The sequence below is a fragment of the Rattus norvegicus genome, chromosome 5 (genome assembly GCF_036323735.1).
Source record: "Rattus norvegicus strain BN/NHsdMcwi chromosome 5, GRCr8, whole genome shotgun sequence".
Lineage (NCBI taxonomy): Eukaryota > Metazoa > Chordata > Mammalia > Rodentia > Muridae > Rattus > Rattus norvegicus.
The window spans coordinates 136,202,670-136,228,927 of NC_086023.1; the positions used below are offsets into that span (position 1 = coordinate 136,202,670).

Sequence of the window (26,258 nt, forward strand, 5' to 3'; positions counted from 1 at the left end):
ACACACATGCACACGCTCGAGCACACACACATACACACACACACACACACACACACACACACACACACACACACACACCATGTTAGTCCCTAACAATGGGAGAGGCTTCACTGGTGCTGGTTGGTTTTTTTTTTTTTTTTGAGAAAATTGCTCTCTACAAAAGTTGGCCTTCCACTTGTGATCCTCCTGCCTCAGCCTCCTGAAGACTGGGGTTAGAAGTGTATACCAACACTCCTCAACCTCAACATTAAATAATTGCCTATTGTCTGCCAACTGCCAGCCCCTAGGAATACAGAAGTAAAGATTGTCCCTGATAGAGAAGCGCCAGTAGCAGGCTGGCTGTGAAAATGTGCAGGTCGGGTACAGTGTGAGCAGACCTGTCAGGAAACTGAAGAAAGCTGGGAGGAAAGGCACAAGAGGCAGCAGCTAACACAGCCTGGAGCCCTGAAGTAAGAAAATAACAACAATGATGGGCATTCAAAAAGTAACTACTGGTGGCTTGACTTCCTGTGCCGTTTTCCTACCTCGTTCTCTCTTTGCTTCCAGACCTCCGCCATCCTGGGTTGCATGCACGCTCCCGGGAAGGGCCTGTCCCAGTCGGCGCTGCCCTACGGCCCGGAGCGTGCCCACGTGGCTGAAGTTGACGTCTGAGGACGTGAAGGGACAAATTTACAAGTTGGCCAAGGAAGGCCTGACTCCCTCCCAGATAGGTGTGATCCTGAGGGACGCACATGGTGTGGCACAGCTCCGTTTTGTGACCGGAAATAAAATCCTGAGAATTCTTAAGTCCAAAGGCCTTGCCCCTGATCTCCCTGAGGATCTCTACCATTTGATTAAGAAAGCAGTTGCTGTGTGAAAGCACCTTGAGAGGAGCAGAAAAGATAAGGATGCTAAATTCTGCCTGATTCCGATAGAGAGCAGGATTCACCGGCTGGCTCGCTACTATAAGACTAAGCGGGTGCTCGCACCCAATTGGAAATATGACTCATCCACAGCCTCTGCTCTGGTGGCATAAATGCTGTTGTGTACACAAGCAATAAAATCACTTTGAGTGAAAAAAAAAGAAGTAACTACTGATGGGAGGATATTTATGCTTGATTAAACATAACCACTGTGTGGGGGCTGGAGAGACGGCTCAGCGGTTATGAGTACATACCGCTCTTGCAGAAGGCTTGCACTCCATTTCCAGCACACACGTCTGATAGCTGACAACTACCTTTAACTCTGACTCCAAGTTTTCTGATGCCCCCTTCTGGCCTCTAGGGGTACCACATGCGTGTGCACAAACAGAGTTAAACCCATGCACATAATTTAAAATGACAATAAATAAAATTCTTTTAAAAAACGTTTTTTTTTGAAGGAAATCCAAAGACACCTACTGTGTGGGATGGCACTTTAAATGGACTTTGGGGGGCTGGAGAGATGGCTCAGCGGTTAAGAGCACCCGACTGCTCTTCCAGAGGTCATGAGTTCAATTCCCAGCAACCACATGGTGGCTCACAACCATCTGTAAAGAGATCTGATGCCCTCTTCTGGTGTATCTGAAGACAGCTACAGTGTACTTATATAAAATAAATAAATCTTTAAAAAAAAAATGGACTTTGAATGGGAAGCACACTTCCGGAAACAGTATATGCAAAACCGCTGAGTTGTAAAGTTTCCCAGTTCTTTTAGATAGTACATCTGAGATTTTTCTGGCAAAAAGAGGTGATGATGAATGTCGGTGTGTGAGGTGGTATCTAAGCCATATGGAAATTACATATCCTTTTTTTTTTAATCTTTAAAAACACAGTGATACTTAAGTCTATCCCAGATGCATGAGGTACATCAAGTCAGTGTAATGTCAAATGATCCAGGAAATTCATTCATAATTTGAAAAACAAAGGAATAGAAGAAGTCTACAAAGGTAGACTGGATGCTTAAGACTCTTGTGACGGGTGACTAAAACTTGGTTGGCAGCTTGGCTGGATCTGGAATCAACCAAGCAGCTGGCCACACCTGTGAAGTGGGAAGACCAACCCTAAATGTGAGTGGCAGTCACATAAAAGGAGGTCCAAGAGAAAAAGCTGTGTTGTTTTTTTTTTTTTCATTGACTTTATGTTTTCTGATGAGTTCATTTATCTCGATGCTGCAGCCACCACTGGGCTACTGTATTCTTGCCTGAGATCAGAACCCAGCCTCTTCAGGTTTCCAAGACCGACCCAGCTCTCTAGCTCGCCAGTTCAAAGACAGCTGTGGTTAGATGACTCAAGACCGTATTGTGGAAGGCAATATAACAAATCCCCATGTGCACCGTATACTCATTCTCCCCATTCGGCTCCTCTAGAGTTCTCACTAACACAGGTCTCACTTGTCACATCTGGATGTCTCAATGTCCCGCTCACTCCTCTTGGTACTCCAGGCCTTTCTTTAAGCATGATCACTTTCAGAAAGCCATCCTGCCCAGGAGACCTTTCTTCTCAAGTCTTCTATCTTAGCACACAGTGCATTTATCTACCCATTTATCAGGTGGTCTTGGATCTGTGAATTAAAATTTCCAACTACACCAGTAGACTTGATCCTCTTCGCCCACCCCCCACTCCCAATAGAGGTGTAGTCTTGGCTGTCCTGGAACTTGGTCTACAGACCAGGCTGGCCTTGAATTTATAGAGATCTGCCTGTCTCTGCTTCTGCCTCTTGAATGCTGGCGTTAGAGGTCCACCATTACTGCAGAGCTGGACTTGATCCTCTTAAACAGAAATCTGACTCTGTTCAATTGTTGGAAATATACGTAGTATCATAAATACTGGTACGGGTTGGAGAGAAGTTATTTAAATAAGAGGTCTGGATTCAAGGAGCACTCCCTGGTCCAGATGCTAAGGTTCTTGAAGGGAGGCCTGCTTGCTTATCACAGCATCTCAAACACTTAACACTCAAACGCTGTGAAACACCACAGTGGGTGACTGGGAAACACATACCATGAATGAATGAACAGCCAGGAGAAAATCCTCAAGACGGAAATGACAAGATTGGAGCGGGAGTTGGAAAAATAGCTTTGAAGGCAATGTTAAAATACAGACCAAAGAGTGGACAGGACTGAAAGGGAGAATTAACAGGGGGAGAATCACTCAACCAGATGAGGCATAGAAGTTAAAAAGCACCTTTTCCTGCCCAGTGTGACCCGGTGCTGTATTTATTTTTCAAGGCTGATGTTATTCTCTAAGGAGATCCTGATGGGGGACAGGCAGCTCCCTCATTCTGGACGCCTTCCCTGATCCCCCATCAGACCGGTGCCTTTCTGTACATCTGGAGGTTACAGAGGGCAGTGGCTACATCTTATTCATCTTAGTATCTCCAATGCCTAGGACATGCCTGCTCAATAAATGTTTGCTGAATGAATGAACACATAAATTGATCTATTAGTATACTGTACTCGAGCTCTGACCAAGACACAGAGGACCCTAGCCATCCCCAGCGTGCAGGTTTCTGGATACAGGAAACAGAACAAATAAAGCAAGACTGGATCCGGAGACGTACCGATTCCTCAGGTACCAGCGGGTAAATTCCTCTCTCTGACCCCTCCGTCCTCATTCTGAAGAATAACTCTTGTTGAGTGAAAATCAATAAAAGTCATTTTAAGGGAAGTAGGTTTAGAAAAAGGCTCTGAAGGAGGAGAAAGGCAACAGGGAACTTGAAGTTCAACCAATTTGGACTTTTTTTTTCCTTTTTATGACAATTTGTAAGCTTTAAAAAAAAGAAGAAGGCTCTTCAACAAGATAAAAAGTCTGCTTTTCGTGTTGTTTTTCAAAATGAGTCCCCTCCTTACACAAACCCACAGCCTCTCTGGCTACCCTTGGCCCCTTGTATTTTTAGATTTCCAGAAAGAAAAAAGAAATAAGTAAATTCACAGCACAAATTAGAATTGCTCTATCATGCAGCTTGGCATAACTAAGAAACCGTCTTAAGTAGATGCAGACAGCTGTCAGGACATTCTGCTATGTAAATACTTGGTGATCAGGGAAGCCAACAAGTGTCTGCCGACTTCATACTAAGGAGAAGCTGTAGACAATGCCCCCAACAGAAACAAGATGCGCTTCTGCTTGAAAAACTTGTGGGTCTTCGATGGCAACTTGAAATCATAATATGTTAAATATGACCCAACTCATTTACTTACCTATTTATTCATCTTATTATTTTATGAATAATTGCCTGCATGTATGTATGTATGTATGTATGTATGTATGTATGTATGTGCACTTTATGTGTGCCTTGTGCCTTCAAAGGTCAGAAGAGGGTACTCTTGGACTGGAGTTGCAGAAGTGTGAGCCACCATCGGGTGCTGAGAACTGGACTTGGGTCCTCTCAAGAGCAGCGTGAGCTCTTGACAGTTGAGCCATCTCTCTTCTCCCCAACTCAACTATAATGTAGATAAAATGTATCCAGGGAGCCAGGCAGACAAACTGCAGAAGGTTTCCCAGGTCAGAGAAAGCTATATATGGTTTGAGGCCCTTCTGATGCTTTGATACAAAGTGGGACTTAAATAAGGCATTCGAGAAGATACAATTTTAATATTAAAAGATGGAAAGTAGTACAAAAAGATTATCCAGGGAGTGGCTGACTCAGGGACAGCATGGAGAAGAAAGGTGTTAAGATTTGAGATGGATTATTTCAGGGCAGTAACACTGAAGGCAGGCGTGGGTGTGAATCTTGTCTCTGTTGCTTATAGCTTGGGTGACCTGGACACATTTATCTTCCCTGAGGCTCAGGTTCCACGATCTCAGAACAGAGACGCTTAAGTGTCAGCACAGCTGCCTCACAAAGGGGACAAGGAGCAGCAGGAAGTGATGTTCACTGTGGTGCTTGGCAAACAACAGCCTGGTGTCAGTCAGCGATAGCTCTGAGCTAGCGCTCTCTCTCTCTCTCTCTCTCTCTCTCTCTCTCTCTCTCTCCTCCAACCCAAGGCTGTGGCTTGAAACATTTAGGGGATGGAAAAGAACGGTTAGTGTCGTCGACGTGCAGGATGGAACAGTTCTGTCTGCAGGACAGACAGCCTCCTGCTCTTTTGGTAATCAGGGAGCGAAGCAACTTCCTACTAATTCCGTGCTGAGCTAGACTTTAGCAGCCTGCTTGTCGCTGTTTGTTCAGCGAGAGGCAAGGTCTCACTATGTATCCCTGGCTGGCCTTGAACTCACAGAACTCTGCCTCCCAAAGGTCTTCACCACCACGTTAGGCCTTGTTTGATTTTGAATCAGACCTCTCTATCTCTACACAGCCTGAGTCCCAGTCACATTCATGTATCACCTTCAACTACACACTTACTTATTTTGTGTGTGTGCTCACGCCTACCACAGCACTCCCGGAGGCCAGAGGAGACCTTGTAGGAATTACTTCTCTTTTTTCCACCAGAGACTGAACTCCAGTCTTCAGTCTTGGCAGCAAGCACCTTCACTCACTGAGCCTGACCCCGTCCTCAAATTTTGTTTGTTTTGATTTGTGGATAACAAAATGCTTCTAGGTGAAAATAAGGCTATAGATTTCAGATGTTACTTGCATCTATTCGTTCATTGATTCAATAAATAAAGTCTGGTGGCTTGCTCACTTGATTGATTTTGGATCATTCTTTGAGACAGGATCATGCTGTGTGTAGTCCAGGCTGGCCTCCTACCCAGCAATCCTCCTGCTTCAGGCTTCTGAGTGCTAGGATCACCAAGTATTTACTGAGCACCTGTGTTCAGAAGATCATCAAGAGCCGCCTCAGAGAATTTGTCAGCTTCCCACCCCTACTTGTGCCTGTGTCTCTGTGCTACTGCAGAGAAGGAAGGAGCCTTCCTCCTAGCAAGGCTGGAAAGGAAGAAGGGCTTGGCTCCTGGGCACTTGCCTAGCATTGCAAGGTCCGCCTTCCATCCCCAGCACTGAGAGGAAACAAAAGCCTAGCACTGCGGAAGTGGTGTGGTGTAAGCTGCATATTATATTTACAATTTAAAGGTGTCTTTCAATTAAACATGATGTCGGGGGGGAAAAGATAAAGAGAAGAAAGTATTTGTTCATAGCTTATCATCCCTGTTCTTCAGAGCTCTCTCTCTCTCTCTCTCTCTCTCTCTCTCTCTCTGTGTCTCTCTCTGTCTCTGTCTCTCTCTGTGTGTCTCTCTCTGTCTCTCTCTGTGTGTCTCTCTCTGTCTCTGTCTCTCTCTGTGTGTCTCTCTCTGTCTCTGTCTCTCTCTGTGTGTCTCTCTCTGTCTCTCTCTGTGTGTCTCTCTCTGTCTCTGTCTCTCTCTATCTCTCTCTCTTTCTCTCTCTCTCTCTTTCTCTCTCTCTTTCTCTCTGTCTCTGTCTCCCTGCCTCTCTCTCTCTCTGTCTCTGTCTCTCTCTGCTTCCCAGTCATACCTGTGTGAAGTGTTACTTATACACCCTGCCTCTGTTTTCACCTTTCTTCAAGCCTGATATCCATCGAGCTGCTACTGTTTCCTCTGCCTCTGCCTCCTCTTCCTCCTCCTCTTTTGTCCTCTCCTTCTCCTTCCCCTTCTCCTCCTCTTCTTTTTTCTTCTTTTGAGACAGGATCTCACTCTCTAGGCCAGGCTGGACTCACAGATATCCTCCAGTCTCTGCTTCTCAAGTGCTGGCATTAAGGGTGTGTACCATTATGCCAGAAACAACAGAGTTCTTTAAAAAATAGTGGATGTTGTTTCAAAACAACAATAATAACCAAAACATTTTAAATAATTAAAAATGATAAAAAGAACAGATATCTGCATCAACTCAGAGGTTAAATTATGGCCCCCAATCTTTACCATGGCCTCTGAGGCCTTGCATGCTCTCAGCTCCATTTCTGCTATGCTCCTTGCTCTGTTGCACATTCCTCTCCCCCTCTCCCCTCCTAGCCACATTTTTCTCCTCTCACTCTTTCACTATGTCCTGCATCCTCTCTCACCTCAAGATCTTCCTCTCTTTCCCTCTCCTGTCAATTTCTACCCATCAGCTAGCTACTCCAGTTCATCATGTTGGACTGGCTTAACTGTTCTGGAGTAGGAGAGGTAGTGAGAGACCCATTTATATAATTCTTCTCCTTCAGAGCCCTCACCTTCTTTATACCTCTGCCTTCTCTGATAGTCTGCGAACTCCGAGAGGACAGCGCCACTCCTGTCTTGCTAACTGGCACGTTCTCGGTATACCGCTTAGTCTCTGGGAAACAGTAGACAATAACGTGTTTTTAATTAATTCCATCAGCTGATTTTGTAAACTGACTTCATCTTTATTTCTCTAAAGCTTCAAGGGCTATACAAGCAGAGGTGACATGTTCTCGTACCAAAGGCTCCATTTCTCTGTTGGCGCTTAGCATACCATGCTGTGGTGATGTGTTTAACATGTTTAAATCCCCTTCTAAATTATGTCCTTCTTGTCTATAGAGTCACACCTCCCTTCCTATTTTCTCCTCCCCGGCACTTCACATGGGGTCTGGTAGGATGCTAATGCTCAAGAAAGGCTGAGGGAACAGAATTGTGAGAGCCTGTCAACAGAATCTGAAGAAGCATAGCAGGTCCCAAGAGAGCCTGTCTTTGACACTTGCAAAAACTTAAGAGACAATGGGACACCTTTCTTACAGTGGGGACGCATCCCACCATCCGGACCCTTCACTGTGGCTTGTGAAATAATTGCTCACTCTGTTCTGGACCACTGAGCTTCACTGTGAGCCTCCTTTCTCTTTCCAAGAGAGAAGGAACTTTGGAAACAAACTTCAATGAGATGGAAAATACAAATTGCTTCAGAGAGAGAGACAGAGAGAGATATTAAGAGAGATAATGAATATTCAGGGATAAAGGAAGTTAATCTTGGTTGTAGTGAGTGTGTGATGGAGTACAATTAACTGACTGCTCTTCCAGAGGTCCTGAGTTCAATTCCCAGCAACCCCACGGTAGCTCACAACCATCTGTAATGGGATCCAATGCCGTTTTCTGGTGTGTCTGAGGACAGTAACAGTGTACTTATATGCATAAAATTAATGAATACTAAAAAAAGAAAGGAAAAAAGAAAGAAAGGAAGGAAGGAAAGAAGGAAGAAAGAAAGAAAGAAAGAAAGAAAGAAAGAAAGAAAGAAAAGGTGTAGAAGTGAGAATCATTCCAAAAGTTGGATCTGGCATGGGGATGTGTAGAAGGAGCCCCCATAAGGCAGGGGCAGGAAACTTTTGAGGGAGTGGCTCCTACATTGAGAGCTGGACAATGGGCTGACGCCTGGGATGTTTCCTTCAAAATGAGTGAAAATTGAATTGTAGCAGTAAATATTCTTCGATCTTCCCCAAGAGCTAAATAAAGACTCTTTCCTCTGCAGTAATAGCCATCTCACTTTTCGTGGCTGCCCTTACGGAGCGAGGCCTAATAAGCAATTATACCGTGGCCCAGCTGTCTCTCCCTCCTTCCCCTTCGAAGCCGGGAAAGAGATGAATGTGGGGTACACGTGCAGCGAGAGTCCCCTTCGTGGCAATCAGGATTAACAAGTGCTTTGCAGCACTGGCCCACAAAGACTGGCTTTGACACGTCTATCATAGCTCAGTTGAAAGAACAAACTTTGTGGTTAAAAAATGAGGACATTGGCTGGGCATGGGGGCATTTGCCTTTAGTTCCAACACTCTGGAGGCAGATGCAGGAGGATCTCTGTGAGTTTAAGACCAGCCTTGTCTACAGAGTAAGTTCCGGGACAGCCAGAGCTACACAGAGACTCCCTGTCTCAAAAGGAAAAGAAAGGAAAGGAAGGAAAGAAGGAAAGGAAAGGAAAGGAAAGGAAGGAAAGAAGGAAAGGAAAGGGAAGGGAAGGGGAGGGGAGGGAAGGGGAGGGAAGGGAAGGGGAGGGAAGGGAAGGGGAGGGAAGGAAAGAAGGAAGGAAGACAGGCATTAACTATGTGAGATCTGGACAAATCACATACTTTATGATTTTTAGGTTTTTTTACCTCTATTGTAAGGGTTTGGTTTTGTTTGTTTGTTATTGAGGTTTTGGGGAGTATAGATGACACGTTCTACATAAAAGTAAAGAAAGGAGGGCATTCATGAGAAATGCCTTTTGAATATTATTTTTTTCTTTTTGCAGTACTGAGGACCACCAGCGTATGCTAGGATACGTGCTACCGTTGAGCTGGATTCTTAGCCTTAAGTCCATTTCTGAGCCATAAAAGTAATTATAGGGGTTGGGGATTTAGCTCAGTGGTAGAGCGCTTGCCTAGCAAGCGCAAGGCCCTGAGTTCGGTCCCCAGGTCTGAAAAAAAGAAAAGAAAAAAAAAAGTTATTATAATTAAATCTTCCTCATTCATTTTCCTTTTTAAAATCTTGTTTTGTTTGCAACAGAGTCTTGCTGGCCTGGAACTCAAGAGTTCCTGGTGTGGCCTCTAGAACGGTGAAAATATGCACTCAGGTGCCACCGTCCGCAGCTCCTGCCTCTGTCTGGAAAGATGGTAACACCCTAGTGTCTCGCTGAGGAAGAAATACTATCAGGATTAAGTTTGAAGCCAAACATGGGGGCGCACACCTGTAACTCCAACACTTGCGCAGTGGAGGCAGGAGGATCAAAAGTTCAAGGCAGGGGCTGGAGAGATGGCTCAGCAGTTAAGAACGCTGGCTGTTCTTCAAAAGGACCTGGGTTCAGTTCCTAGCACCCACATGGCAACTCACAACTGTTGGTAACTCCAGTTCCAGGGGATCTGACACTCTCACGCAGACATACATCCAGGCAGAATGCCAATGTACATTAAAAAAAAAAGTTCAAAGTACCTTCAGCTACCTAAAGAGTTCAAGGCTAACCTGAGCTATAGTGGGACTCTAACTCCAAGAAATGGCTCACCTGCCAAGCCCGATTACCTGAGTTCAAGCCCCAGCCAGGCCCACAGACTAGGAGATGTTCTACTCTCATAGGTTATCCTCTGACAACTGTGCTGTAGTGCACACACACACACACACACACACACACACACACACACACAAATAAAATCTGAAACAAATTGCATTTAAGTAATAATTGTAAGGCTTCTTCTTAATTTGCTTATTAGTTAAACAATAAACCAACGTTTGTTCATAGTTTAGTCCATCGGGATTAAGCTAGGCTGTGTAAGGGGATAAAACAAAGTATTTAATCAAATCAAAGGCAATTCAGATTATAGAAAACTCAACTTTAGAGCTTCTAAAATGTGGAAAAATATATACCTTACCAATAGATTATGTGTAGGTTAAAAAAAATCATGTTCACAATGAAAACAATAATAGAAAGTATCCATAAACTGCACCAAGCGAAAACTTGAAATGAGAAGGTTCTCAGAAACTCAGTGGAGCAAGGATCCATGAGGGGCAGTGGTGGAGAGGGAAGCCTGCAGCGCTCTGCTAACCTGGTGCTCTAATGTGCTTTCTACTGATTCTACAAGGCTTTCACTGGAAACGCAAATAACAACTACACTTTATACTTTTCCTTCTTAGTGTAACTACTTTCAGTTTTGGTATGATACATGGTGTGTGTGTGTGTGTGTGTGTGTTTGTGTGTGTGTGTGTGTGTGTGTGTTTCATGCCTCCTAGGCATCTGCTTCCTTGATTATTTTGTTTGTTTGTTTGCTTGTTTTGTTTTTTTGAGACACAGTTACTAAGCCCTATAGCTAGCCCATTAGGGCAGGCTGGCCCACCAAGGAGCCTCCTGGGGCCATTTAATCTCCTCCTTTCCCATACAACCCATTCCATACTAGAGCATCAAGACATACAAGCCCTAGTTACAAAGCACAGCAGTGGATCTCTGGATCCTATCTGGTCTGCTTCAGACTGCTGCTCATCTGTTTCCTTGAAGAACCTTCAACTTCAAGCCTACTGCTCTCCCTGACCATCTGCTGGGGCATCTCCTACAACTGACCAAACTCTGCAGAGGAAGAAATGTTTGCAAGACTTTCCAGACCACAGCCAACTTTTTTTTTTCTGGGAGCTGAGGACCGAACCCAGGGCCTTGTGCTTGCTAGGCAAGCGCTCTACCACTGAGCTAAATCCCTAACCCCCACAGCCAACTTTCTTAAGCTCACGTGGGCCAGTCTTCTAGGATCAGTGCTAAGTAAACCAAGCGAATCTGATTTGTTATCGCACAAGCCCTTCTGTCTTTCCATGTTTGCCTTTACAGGACTGCTCTTCCCAACATTTCTAAATATTTCCGTAATTCCCAAACAGTCCCCATTTTCTTGGCCTCAAACTCACAGAGATCTGCCTGCCTTTTCCTCCCAACTGCTAGAATTCAAGGCATGAACTTCCTTCAACTTCCTTCTTACTATCAGAAGGTACTGGCATTTGGTTGCCTCTTCTCATGCCGTGAATCCTGCTATCCTCTGGAATAACTTCAGAGTCAACCTGAAGACCTTGTTTCCTTGCTTCCTACAGAGCTACTCAACCTCCTACCCCTGGCGCCATGTCTGGCCAAAACCTCTGCTAAACTCTGCTACATTTTCTGCTTCTAAAATCAGGAATTCAACTTTCTGGCCACAGTTGTCTACCCTTCAGCCTGCCTATTAAGTTTGTTTATCTGCACTTGTTAACTGCACTCCAGCTAGTCTAGAACTCACTATGTAGCTCTCACTGGTGTCAAATTTAGGTTAGTCTTCCTGCCTTCACCTCCTAAGTGTTGGGCTTCTATGTGTGTGCCACCATACTTCATTGGAGCATCAGTTTTTCAGTCTTCTTCTTCTTTTCTTCTTCTCTTCTTCTTCTTCTTCTTCTTCTTCTTCTTCTTCTTCTTCTTCTTCTTCTTCGTCTTCTTCTTCCTCTTCCTCTTCCTCTTCCTCTTCCTCTTCCTCTTCTTCTTCTCCTCCTCCTCTTCCTCTTCCTCTTCCTCTTCTTCTTCTTCTCCTCCTCCTCTGCTTCTGCTTCTTCTGCTTCTTCTTCTTCTTCTTCTTCCTCTTCCTCTTCTTCTTCCTCCTTCTCCTCCTCCTCTCCTCCTCCTCCTCCTCTTCCTCCTCCTCATGCTCCTCCTCCTCCTCTTTCTTCCCCCTTTCTGTCTCATTTCCCCATGTATCTAGCAGAACGTTCCTAGCCCATCATTCCGTTTAGTCTCTTTCTTGGTCTGTGCCTGTTCCCAGCCCCCTTCTGGCTCCTCTTAGCACTCTGGAAGCCCTTTCACAGGCGTGTTGGTTCCCTCCTCCTCTTCTCTTGATTGCCCCCCCTTCTTCCAGTAAACCTTTGAACTTGGGAGTTTTCTAGGGATCTGTTCTAAGTGCTTATTTCTGTTTATTCAGCACCTGGTCCTTATGTGTGTGATACAACTCTTCCTGTAGCTTCAGTTCCTATAAGCTGTGTGTGCCTCACACTCACACCTTCCGTGGGCCGCTCTAACTACTCACCTGGCTTCTTCAAATGACTCTCTCCCAGTTCCCTTCAATTCAGTGTGTCCAGAGGTAAACCCACCATTACCCTTTAAAACTATGTCTTCCCGGGGTTGGGGATTTAGCTGAGTGGTAGAGCGCTTGCCTAGGAAGCGCAAGGCCCTGGGTTCGGTCCCCAGCTCTGAAAAAAAGAACCAAAAAAAAAAAAAATGTCTTCCCTACATCTTAGCTATCTTTCCTCTCTTCTTATTAAGTTGCTTGAGATAGGATGTTGCTAAGTAGCTCTGGGAGGTTGGGAACTTGATGTGTAGATCAAACTCATAGCAATCCTTCTGCCTCAATCTAATCTTAAGTGTTAGGATATAAAGGCATGTGCTACCATGCCCAGCTCTCTTGATTTTTTTTCAGTAATCTTTATTTTATTTAAAAAAACAAACCCTTGCACATAAATGAAATCATCATCCACCAAAATTAACCAGACCCCAAATGTGTGCAACTTAATAAACACATATAAGGTTAGAACTGGCATTTGAAACAGAATCTGTGAAGCTTCACATTACATTTCATCCTTTCAATACTGACTATGTTTTATGCATTTACCCATAAATATCTTCTCATTGATTTATTTGCTTTTTTAATTCTATTTTTTAATCAGTTCCTGTCTTTTCATTAACTCATACACAGTTACTCATCTTCTGGTTTGTTGCAGCAGTCAGACAACACTTGCCCCAGTCCTGTCTATCAAAGTGGCTGGGGATGAAACTCCAGCCCCACATTCATCAGAAGGACAGTCTTGCTGAAGGGGACTGTGTGTGCCGCTTTCAACCACCTCACAGCATTTCTGCCCAGATGACAGAGCCGTCAGCTTGTTCTGCTCAGGAATGCTGTAAGACTTCACTCTCTTCTCGGTGCAACCCTGTAGTCTCAACGCGGATGAAGGGAGGGCTCCTTTGGAATGCTGTAGTCAATCAGCAGGAATTCTCTCCCTGTCCTTGATTGTGACCTTCACATTTTCTATGGTGTCCGAGCATTCAACCCAGAGTGTGACAGTCTTTCCTTGATGAAAATCTGAATCTTGGAGCAGTTCCACTGTAGAGGCAGATGAGAAAGTTGTCTATTATTATTATTGTTGTTGTCATCGTTGTCATCGTTGTCGTCTTCGTCGTCATCATCATCATCATCATCATCATCGATACAGTTCTACTATGTATCCTTGGCTAGTCTAGAACTCAGTGTGTCACCTTGACTGGCATCAAACTCATGGTAGTCTTTCTGCCTCCATCTCCTAAGTGTTGGATTTCTATGTGTGTACCACCATACCAGCTCCTTTCAATATTTAAATAATCACCAAGACTTGCTAGTTTTCCCCCCAAACTATTTCTCCATATTTTGTACTTTGTCCAACTCTCCTGCCACCACCCTGGTCCAAGTCACTATCAATCACTTTCATTCAACAAGTTTTATTCAATCCCCTAGTCCAACTGATTACAGTTTTTTTTCACTCCATCCAATATTTACCATAGCCATGCCCTCTAAGGTTCTAGATCGGTTCTTTCTTTCTAATACTGGGACCCTTTTGATGCAGTTCCTCATGCTGTGGTGATCCCCAATCATAACACTGCTCTTGTTGCTACTTCATAACTATTATTCTGCTACTGTTATGAATCATAATGTAGATATCTGATATGCAGGATGTCTGATATTTGACTGTTAACCCACAGGTAGAGAATCTCTATTCTGGAATATAGTGTTTCTTTTTTTTAAAGGTGTTTTTTCATGCTTATGCCTGTATATGTGGGCACCATGGTTGTGCCTGGTACTGGAGGAGGCCAGAAGATGTCATCCATTTCCTGGAACTGGAGTTACAGAAGGTCGTGAGCCACCATGTGGGTCTTGAAGACTATTAAATGTTTTTTGCTGCTGACCCATCTCTGTAGTTCCAGAATATAGTGTTTTAAGAAGCCATTTGCTTGGATCATTTCAATACCTGGTTTCAGCTGGGTATAATGGCACAGCCACATAACTCCGGCACATAGGAGGTGAAGGCAGGACAGTCAGCACTTAAAGGTCATTTTTTTTTCTGGAGCTGGGGACCGAACCCAGGGCCTTGAGCTTGCTAGGCAAGTGCTCTACCACTGAGCTAAATCCCCAACCCATTAAAGGTCATTTTTGACTACAGAGCAAGTTCAAGACCAGCCTAGACTAACTGACAAAAAATAGTTAGTTAGGTAGGTAGGTAGATAGATAGATAGATAGATAGATAGATAGATAGTTGGGTGGATGGATGGATGATGGGTGGATGGATGGATGGCTAGCTACCTAGATGATAGTCTTCTTGAATCATTCTCCTATTGTGATAGATAATTTTATATATCTGTTTCAACTAGCCTCAAATAGCTGGTAAATCTCTGGAAGTGTTTATAGGGATGTTTTTGGAAGAGATTAATGTTAGAACGAGTAGATTGTGTGTTATAGTTTTATGTAGACTTGAGTGTTTCCCCACAGCTTTGGTTCATGCGTTAAACTCTGAAGTTTGAGTCCTCTGGTGCAATTCAAGGTTCTAGATTCTTTAAGAGGGGCATCTAATGGGAGGAAGGGTCGGGGTGTGCTTAAGGAGGAGATAGTGGGGTCTCAGCCCAGTCTTTCTTGCTTCCACTGCCATGAGGTGATCAGCTTTGTCTGCCATGTTCTCTCACTAAGATGTATGTAAAAGTAACTTTTATTCACTTGGAGTAATTGTCTTAGAGGCTTACAGCCTCCAACTGCTAACCTAGGCCTTGTCCTAGAAGCTTCTAGCCTCCTCCATACAATCCAATCAAGGCTTAGAATGTTTTCAGTCTCTGACATTGACTGCAGATTAAACTCACCCTTCCTAGCTCTTTCTGAACTCTGGCTGGCTGGTTCAACTCAGCTGTTCTGACTCAGACTCCTTTCCAAGCTGACTGATTCAATTCTCTCGGTCTCTGACTTTTGCTCTGCTTGGCATTAAATTAACTCTGGAAATCCGTTCTAATCTTCTGACTTCTCATCATTTTGTGGCTTATTCTGCCTTCACTTGTGTCTAGATTGTTCTCTCTTCAACGTATTAAAAAATTCACTCAGCAAAACTGTGCCCCCCCCCCACTGTTCTCTTAAGTGGTCTCTCTTGCCTCTCTCTTTTCCTGAGAGTTGGGCGTATCCTAGTCTGTCAAATCTTTCTCTGATTTGTCACTTCACCACTCAATTAGACATCACTTTCAAACATAGGTGCTTCCCTCTACAAGCTAACCTTACCTTCATTGTTTGGGACTAAGATGTGTACTAAGGACTGAGCCACGCCACAACTAAAAATAGTTTTTTTCCTCCAGCAAACAACACAATCTTGGGGTTCACAGTGTGACCAAATGGCCTGCAAATGGTGTGGTTTTGGATGCAGGCCCAAAAATCTGTAGGCATCAGTAAATTTTTGAAATTTTTAAAAACTGAAAAAAGGTAAAAACTGTAAGCAGAAACAAAAACAAAAACAAAACAAAAAACCCAAACAAACAAACAAAAAAACAAAAAAAAAGCCCCAAAACCCAACACCTTCTTCTTCCTTACAAATTTATCTTAGGTATCTGCTATAGTTAAGGAAAGCCAGCTAACACATCAGTGTGTGGGGGCACCAGACAATCCATAGACAATCTGGGTGAAGCAGAAGGTGCAAGAATATACAATTTCTGCCTCTTTCCTTGATGGGAGATCTTCTCTTGCCCCAGACATAAGAATTCCAGGTCCTCATGTGTAGCATTCTGGAACACACAACGTTGGCCTTTCAGGTCTCAGACTGAAACACACCGCTAGCGGTCCTGGTTTTCCAGCTTGCAAAGGGTAAAACGGAGAATTTCTCAACCTCTATAATCATGGAAATCAATTCCCATAATAAATTCCCTCTTATGCATATACATACATTGTATTGTTCTATTTCTCTGGGGAATTGAATATAGGCAGCCAATCTACTGTCCACGTGGAAAAGTCTCTTTACACTTTTCTCTTTTTTTCTTTCCCTCTCTCCCTGCCTCCCCCTCCCTGCTTCCCCCTTTCTTCCCACCTCACTGTATGTTAAAATGCAAATCTGATTTTTGTCACCACTTGATGTAAGGACCAAACTAAATTAAGTATACAAAGGACTTAGAAAGTACCAGGTACACCATAGTCACTACATTTAAGTAGCAGAGATACAGTGACTAACTTGGCTAATGGTTTTGGAATAACTGGACAGAAAGAAACAAAGAAACAAAGACAGAGAAACAAAGAAAGACCTGTCACTACCTCATTCCTTAGACTGAAAGGGAAAAAAAAGAAAACCAAAAAAACACTTGGAGAAAATATGTAGAAAAATTATATATCTTGAGGTGAAGTGAGGCTTTTAAGACATGTCCCCAAAGCCAAAAGATACGAAATACTAGCTACAAAGTGGGGAGCTGGGTGGGGTTGGGTGCATGCCTTAAATCCCAGCATACAGGAGGCAGAGGTCAATCTCTGTGAGTTCGAGGCCAGCCCAATCGAGTTCCAGGACAGCCAGGGCTACACAGAAAGACCCTGTCTCAAAAGAACAAGACAAAACAAAACACTAGGTACAAACGTATATAAACATCTTGTGTTTAAAGGGTCATAAATTATATCAAAGGACATCGAACAGAGATCTTTTTAATGTTTAATTGAGAAGCACTAATAACCAATAGAGAAACCTCTAATAAAGTCTCAGGAAAGTTTGAATTGCTCAAATAAACAACTTACAAAATGTGAACTACAAGTGATCATAGAAAAATCATAAACCATGGAAGAAAAATATGAGCAAAACTATGAGGTATTTAAATGTTGGCACAATTGGGAAAACTGTCTCTGCTCATTATAGGTACAGAAACCGGGTACTTGAGTGCAAACTTGGAAATAGTTTAACAATGGGTTAGCACAATATATAGTAATCTCACTCCCAGACATTTCAACGTTTGAATAATTCAAGATAGACGTGTACCAAGAATGTTCACTGCATAATTTATAATAAGATTAGAAATAAATACTTACCAAAACATAGCTCGTGCCTGTAACCCAGAACTTTGGAGGTGGAGGCAGGAGAATTAAGAATTCAAGGTCGTCCTATATAATGACTTGCAAACCTCGTAAGTTACATGCAACTGTCTCAAGAATATAAATACATAAATAAACAAATAAATAAGTAGAATTTATCAAAAACAACCCTAGTGCTTTTTAAAAAGTGATCTGATGCTTTTTTTTTTTTAAGATCGTTTTAATGTGTTTAATCGTGTGTACACAGCAGAGGTGCTGGCAGACGGAGATGTTGGAGCCCCCTGGAGCTGGAGTCACAGAGGGTTGTGAACTACCTCATGTTGAGCTGGGAACCAAAGCCAGGTCCTCTGCAAGAGCAGCGGACACTTCTAACTGCGGACCATCTACAGCTCCACAGGCTTGTTTACGGATGCTAGGAATAAAAGAAGAGGAAAGAGACCAAGACGCGGTTTCTTCTCCTATACAGTGTACACTCTAAGAGTCAGAAAGATATTAAACAAATAAGCAAAGAAATAAAATACTTGGGAGTAGTAAAATACCCGCTAGAGGAGGCCTGTGAGAGAAGCTGTAACATAGTAACCAGAGCGGAGGGGTCCTTGGTAAACTAAACACACAAAGCTACACAAAGGGGAGGGGAGGGGAGGGGATTGCGAGGGTGGACCAGGAAGTTTGAAAGCAGACTAGGAAGTCTTTGACATGACAGTAGCTTGAACATATATTAAGGCTAAAAGTCCCACCATCTGTGATTCCAGCACCAGAGTGTCCAACACTTCTATATGTGAGCCCCTGAACTCGTGTGCACATAGCAGCACATGCATAATTAAAAATATTAAAATTTTTTTTAAAAAAACATCCAATCACTAAAAATGTACCAGGGTTGTTTTGGTAAACTCTATTGATATAGCTACCAAGGGCTAGAGAGATGGCTCAGCAGTTAAGAGCACTGGCTACTCTTTCAGAGGACATGGGTTCAATTCCCAGCACCCACATGGCAGCTCACAACTGTCTGTAACTCCAGTTCCAGAGGACCTGGCACCCTCCCACAGACATATATATGTAGGCAAAACATCAATGCACATAAAAAATAAATGTCTTGGAAAAAATGTCAACTATACATACAAGCTAAAGAGGACATTCCCAAACAAGCAAGGGCTTAGAAAAGCAAAATTGTATGATCTCTTCCCTGGAGAGATACTTAAGATGAACTCAAGCCAGCTCAAAGAGTAACAAGGAGCTAGGAACTAAGGGAGCGTTCAACTCCAGAAACATAATGGCACAGTGACTCAAGGTTCCGAGGGGAGGAACATGAAACTCATGAGTCTTATTCTTTTTTAAAATTGTTTCAGATATATTTATTATATGTGTGTATGTGTGACACGCATGCGTGCGCGCGCGCACACACACACACACACACGCACACACACACGCACACACACACACTCTCATAGTCTTCAGAGACACTAGAAGAGGGCATCGGAACCCATTACAGATGGCTGGGAACCACCATGTGGTTGCTGGCAATTGAACTCAGGACCTCTGGAAGAGCAGTCAGTGCTCTTAACCGCTGAGCCATCTCTCCAGCCCCATAAGTCTTATTCTTGGCCCGATTGTCCTTCAAGTTTGGTAGCAAGGGAGACATTTGGATAAACGCTTGCCAGTGTTTTCCAAAGGAAGCTGAGCTGGTAGATACCCCCTATGAACTGCATTAAGGTATTGCAGCTAACTGGCAGTGTATAACTTTCTGTGACAGACTGGATGCTTGTGTAACTGGTTCCTCCTCCTCTGCCCCTCACACATTGAAATCAAACTCTCGGCTGGTTAGCATTAGGAGGTATGATTCCCTTTGGGAGGTAATTAGGCCACTTATAAAAGAGACCTTAGCTCTCCACTAAGCAAGGGCAGAATAAGACTCCAGTGTCCGAGGCATAGGTGGGCTGCCTGCCTCGCTGGCCTCTGTAGATCCACACCCTGACCTCAGCCTCCAGATTGGGAGAAATCATTTGTTGACATCTAGAAGTCACTTGACTGCTGGCGCTTCGTTTCTGCGGCAATGTGTGTGGGCAGTGTTCGTTCGTCAAGGTGAGGTCTTGTTAGGTAGCCCAGGTCCCAGGTTGGCCTTGAAGTCCATGTGTCTGAGGCTGGTTTTGAATTCCCGATTCTCCGGCTTTAGCTCCCTAACTGCTCAGATTACAGGCAAATGCTGCCATATTCAGCTCCTATGACGCTGTGTAACACCAGCCCAGATTTACATTGTTAAACTGGGCTCAACTGTACGGAAGGAAGGTATATATTGCGGTTATTTTTAGCTTCATTTCTTTCTTTTTTTTTTTTTTTGGTTCTTTTTTTTCGGAGCTGGGGACCGAACCCAGGGCCTTGCACTTCCTAGGTAAGCGCTCTACCACTGAGCTAAATCCCCAGCCCTTTAGCTTCATTTCTTTAGTGAAGAGTAAACATGAGAAAATTTTCAAATGTTTGCTGGAAATGTTAATATTAGGCAACAGCTTGTGACTAACTCCCATGCTTTGATCGTGATGGCCAGGTTATTATTTCCTCAGTCACTCATCTTGTAGTATTTGTACCTGTTGACCCTTTAATCACTACAGATATTGAAAATGTGTCACTCTGCTCTATCATGCCTTGCAATCTGTTTATTGTGTTTTTAATTCTATACTTTAATTTTAAAACCATTTTTGCTAATTCTATACTTTAAAATTGCTTTTTGCTAAACTTTTAGACTTTAGGTCTCACTTCTTTTTTTTATTTATTCATTTATTATATATAAGTACACTGTAGCTGTCTTCAGACACACCAGAAGAGGGCATCAGATCTCCTTACAGATGGTTGTGAGCCACCATGTGGTTGCTGGGAATTGAACTCAGGACCTCTGGAAGAGCAGTCGGGTGCTCTTAACCACTGAGCCATCTCTCCAGCCCAGGTCTCACTTTTTTAAAAGAGCATTTCACCAAGCGGTAGTGGGGCACGTCTGTAATCCCAGCACTCTGAGGCAGAGACAGGGGGATCTCTATGAGTTTGAGGCCAGCCTGGTCTACAGAGTGAGTTCTAGAACAGTCAAGGATACACAAAGAAATCCTGTCTTGAAAAAGAGAAAGAAGGAAAGAAAGAAAATAAAAGAAAAAAAGGAGCATTTCCACCACAAGATTTATTTATTCATTAATTTTTAACTTTTTGTGCATTGGTGTTTTGCCTGCATAGATGTCTGTGTGAGGGTGTCAGACTGTGGAGTTACAGAGACAGATAGAAGCTGCCATGTGGGTGCTGGGATTTGAACCCAGGTCCTCTAGGAGAGCAGTCAGTGCTCTCAACCACTGAGCCAGCTCTCCAGCTCCTCTACTGCAAGATTTTCTCTTCCCTTACAATTCTATCTTTTTATTACCTTTTTAGTTATCAGAGTTCTATAAACCAAGATTATAAAATTTAGATGATGGGAGAGCTGGAGAGATGGCTCAACAGTTAAGAGCACCTATGTTGAGTGACTCACAACCACCCGTAACTTCAGCACCAGGCAATCCTGTCTTCCACACTAAGATACACACATGCACATAAATAAAAATCAAACATAATTAGATGATCAGCCTCACAATGAACAAACACAAAGTACACACCAGAATGCCAGCTGATATAAAATGAAGATACAAGTCACAGTGAAGACAAATATTTTTGAATATTTAAGACATTATCAAAGGTCTCAGTCTATAGATACCTATAAAATAACATTAGCCAAGTGGGCAGGGGCTGGAGAGCTGGCTTGGCAGCTAAGAGCACTTGTTGCTCTTGCAGAGGATCCAAGTTTGATTCCCAGGACCTACCTGACAGCTCGCAGCCATCTGCAATTCCAGTCCCAGGAGCTCTGGCCTCCATGGACACCAGACATAGAGGTGGTACACATGTATGTATGCAGGCAAAACACTCATACACATGAAATAAATAAATCTTTAAAAATTAAAATAAAAAGATTAGCAAACCAGCACCCTCATAGAATTTCCAGAATTAGTAATAAAAAGAGGAAGACTATTTCATCCATATCTAAACTGAGAGGAATGCTAGTATCCAAGCTAGATATGGGTAACCTATGTGGACCAGGACAGCTCTTTGGCCAGAGGAAATGAATGACCCTAAGACTCATGATTGAAATCTTCATGATCCTCACTTCTAGTGTCTTTTTCCCATGAGCAGGATGCGGCCAGCTGAGGGCTATCTCTTTGCCTCGAGCTATCTACCAAGTTGCTCCATAGATCACCCTTTCCTGAGATATGTCAATGCTCAAGTCAGAGAGTGATTCCCAGGGGCCCAGGAAGCTTGGAGTCCCTTTCATCACCTGTTGATTAAGTTCAGTTCTCTCCAGGACTTTGGATCGGTGAGTTATGCACAATCACTATAGTAGTTTCATCTGGGGAAACAGGTCGGACTGAAGAGACAAGTGAGTAATACATGACAATGAGTAGCACAAGAAAAACTGATGGTACAAGTGTTTCTGAAAGCTTTTAGGGATGTAAATGAGGGGTGCAGGGGATGAGGAGGAGCGGCTGGTCAGTCCCATACCAGGGAGAGCTGGAGCCCAGGAAAAGGCAAAGACAGTGAGGCCGGGAGACTAGGCAGGAAGTGGCCACAGCCATCACAGATGAGGACAACTCTACATTCTAGATCTATAACCCATTCTCTCTGTCCTCAGTGTACAGTGTAACCCTTATAGTGCTGAGGTCTTTGGGAGCTCAGAAAGAAAAATACTCCAGAGTATGCCCCCTCACACCTGAAGTGGAGAGCACTAGGGGCCATTAGGAAGAGGCTTTCCCGGAAGTCCCATTTACCTTCCTAAAGACCGAATCCACCAACAGGAGCATCGTGGCTTTCAGATGTCTTACTGAAACTTCACGAACCAAGGGACACCATCATTAACATCTCAGGGGAAAAAGCTCATAGTCAAAGCCCAAAGGAGCTTTACCTCAGACTGTTATCTGTTTTCTGGGCTCCGTCTCTCGCCTGCTGTCCCCTGAACCTGCCTGCAGCCTTGCCCTTCGCTGTCTGCTGTAAAGAGGGTATTGACACCCCAGTCATCTAATCCTTTTTGTGTGCACCTATGCATACATGTGTGTTCTCCTATCAGTCTGCCTATTGTCTATTTGTTTTAACAGATAAGGAAACTTGATCGGGAAGGCCTGCATTTCTCCGCATCCCTGTGTCCCTTCAGAGTGCATTATCTCTACCGTGACAGGCAACTGAATGACTTGCTGTGTGAGGGTGCTTGTCCTGCTGTGTGTATTAATCGACAAAACTCCAGCCACTTCCTTTTTACATTAGGAATAGATATATAAAGTGTAGTTCTAGCTAGGATTTCCTTTTCTTGCCTAAGGAATTATCTTTGGAAAACATATCGCCTACAGGATTGCTTCAGATAGATGGTTAGAAATCTTCAAACGGGTGCCATCCTTCTTAATTCAGAGTCTTCCTAAGGATGCTGTTCTGAGGGAGAAGTTTGCTCATCCCTGCCTGGACATTTGTTCCTGGTTGTTTTGATTTTTTTTTATCCCCTTTCCTGGTTTTCCATCCATAAACCCCCTATCCTATCCCATCCCCCCTCCCCCTGCTTCTGTGAAGTTGCTCCCCAACCCATCCACCCACCCCTTCCCGCCTCCTTGCCCTGACATTCCCCTACACTGGAGGGTCCAATCTTGGCAGGACCAAGGGCTTCTCTTCCTATTTGATGTCCAACAAGGCCATCCTCTGCTATATATGCAGCTGGAGCCATGGGTCTGTCCATGTGTACTCTTTGAATGGTGGTTTAGTCCGTGGGAGCTCTGGTTGGTTGGGGTTGTTTTGATTTTTTTTTTTTTTTTTTAGTGTTGTTGCATTGTCTGTTTCCAAATGGACACAATTTAGAGTTATCTGGGAAGAGGGATCTTAATTACAAAAATATCTCCATCAGGAATACAGACAAGCCTGCAGGGAATGTCTTGATTAATGAACCTGGGAAGGCTCAGACCACCCCGGGCAGGTGGTCCTGGTGATATATAAAGGCAGTCTGAGCAAGCCGTGGGGAGCAAGCCAGTAAGCAGCATCCTTCCATGGCCCCTGCATCAGCTCCTGCTTCCTGCCCTGCATGAGGTCCTGCCTTGGCTTCCTTCTGATGGACTGTGATCAGGGCATAAGGCAAATAAGCCCTTTTCTCCTCAAGATGTTTTTGCCCAGGGTGTTTAGCACCGCAGTAGAAAACAGACTAAGACCTGTGCCCATCAGCAGGGTAGATTAAGCTAATCTGAGTGTGGGATCGCAGTATGGTCTTTCTCAGTTTTAAGGCCCCAGAACTCAATCCTGCTTATTCATATTTTTCTGTTGGCAACTGTAAGAAGAGATAGAATCTCAAATGGACTTGTGCATGAAGGAGACTTTCAGAAGAGACCGCATGTCACTGAAGTGGGAGCTGTGGACCTAGGACTTACCTATACCCACCATGTTAGGAGCCACATTTTCCCACATATCTGATATATGGCCACACCATTACTCCTCAGGGTTAGGGCCAAGTACTTGTCTGTCTCCTTTACTGGTGTAGCTACTACATGGAGCATCTAGGAGGTGACAGACAGGAGGGTAGGAGGAGGTAGGTCCCGCCATCCTAGGGGTCGATGATTTAACTTAGGGGTAGTGCCTTTGCTCCAAGGAGTGCTGCTAATGCTCCCCATGTGGGTCAAGGGGTTTAGGAGGAGCAGCAGCCATCACCTTTACATGAATGCAGGGGGCCACACAGCCCAGCTGCAAAGGCATGTCCTGTGGGAGGACCTAATTGAAGACTGCCTGAGAGACCAAGGATTGCTGATGCAAACAATGTCAGTGAATTGGGAACTGCTCTTTAGAAGAGATGCTTTCCTAGGACCAATATGGGCATGGGTGGAGGACAGTAAAGGAGCTTGCAGCAGTGCTCAGATGAGCTTGCAGCAGCATTTCTCACCTGCTCCTGGAGTCTGTCATTGATTCCATGCTGCCTCACCTCCAACCCCACCTCACCTCCAACCCCACCTCAATTCCAACCCCACCTCACCTCCAACCCCACCTCAATTCCAACCTCACCTCACCTCCAACCCCATCTCACCTCCAACCCCACCTCACCTCCAACCTCACCTCCAACCTCACCTCCAACCCCGCCTCACCTCCAACCCCACCTCACCTCACCTCCAACCCCACCTCACCTCCAACCCCACCTCAATTCCAACCTCACCTCACCTCCAACCCCACCTCAATTCCAACCTCACCTCACCTCCAACCCCGCCTCACCTCCAACCCCGCCTCACCTCACCTCCAACCCCACCTCACCTCACCTCCAACCCCGCCTCACCTCCAACCCCACCTCACCTCACCTCCAACCCCGTCTCACCTCCAACCCCACCCCACCTCACCTCCAACCCTCACCTCACCTCCAACCCCCAAGGGCAGGTAGGGTCAGGCAGTGAGTAGTCCAGGGACAGGCAGCACAGGGGTACAGTATCACCCTCCCACCATACTGATAACTTCTTCCCAACCTCTTCTGCAGGTGACTGACCCCTTCCACAGGTGCCTCAGATTCTGCTTGGAAAAGCAAAAGAAGTAGCCATGCCCCCTGCTACTCATTGATATGGCATCTGCTCTGTCAAAGGACATGTTAGGCAGCACCCCTCTCTGTGTCCCTGCACACCACAGGGCCGAAGGTCGTTCTGTTGTGTGTCTTGAGACAGGGTGTCCAGTAGCTCATGCTGGCCCAGGCCTTGAACTCCTGATTCTCCTGTATCCTCCTCCTCCCTGGTGTGTACTACCACATCTAGCTAAGACTCGGGGTCACTGATATCTGGAAGTCAACCATTCCCTTCCATGACCCCTTCCGAGGTAGAACTGTGCGAACTTGACTAGAAATCTCAACACTATGCTCACGCACCACCCCTAACCTAAGTGAAGCTTCATTTCATCTCTCTACCTTCCTCTCTTTGCATATCTTGCAAATTTACTCTCAAATGCCCAAGGTGGGCAACAAAAAAGTAACTCCTGCCCTCAGCCCCCACAAGTCATTGAATAGAGCAAGCTACTATCATTATCATATCTTATATATAAATGAGAAGCTGAGTCATGAGAAGTTTATCTTTTGAAGTCAGCCCGAGTCGCCCGTGTAAAGAGGTCACCTGGTTGATTGTGACTTAGTATCTGAACCCAGGCAGTCTTCCTCCAGAGCTCGACTCTTCTTCACCTCTGCATCCAGCAGGGTGATCAACTTAGCCTAGACAGCAGATGCTTCCACAGTTGTCACACAGCCTGTCCCTGAGCGTGTTAGGGACCTTACTGATGTATCCTACAGGCTATACAAATGCTGTCTTCTCCCCACTGCTTTTCACCCAAATTGCCTCTCCCCTAAAGACCTTCGTACACGGAAACGCCAGACTGCTCCTTCAAATGCCCTTCATTGTGATCCTCCGCAAGGCCCTTGGGGTCCCCATGGATACCTTCATTGGTGGTCCTGTCTGCTTTCAGTGATGTTTCTTCACGCTCCTCAAGGGAACCCCTGCGGTGCTCCCTAGCTGAATGTTTACTCCTCTCTCTGGAAGGAAGATGAAAGCTGGGTACACAGACATCCATCAACTTGAGCTTTTGATCTCTCTTCCCCAGGAAGCAGATTTCACATCCAAGCCAACTGCAACATGTTTTACTAGTGAGGTCTCCTATGCTACCCTGTCCAGTCTAGAGTGGAATCTTCATGCTTGTGAGACTCACCAACGCCATGCTCGTCAAAGGCCCCAGTCTCTCTGCTGTGGGAGTGGTAAACTTTCTAGAGAACACAGTCTGTTCTAGAGCAGCACTGGGTCCCAGACTTAGGGTTTCTCCTGTGGCACTGATCATTCTATATTCATAACTAGAGCCACAGATGACAGAAGTGGAG

General features: G+C 44.6%; 1 pseudogene; it reads left to right on the forward strand.

The window, feature by feature from the left end:
* Positions 1-459: 459 nt before the first annotated feature.
* On the forward strand, positions 460-1,726 carry Rps13-ps2 (ribosomal protein S13, pseudogene 2; annotated as a pseudogene).
* The last annotated feature ends 24,532 nt before the right edge of the window (positions 1,727-26,258 follow it).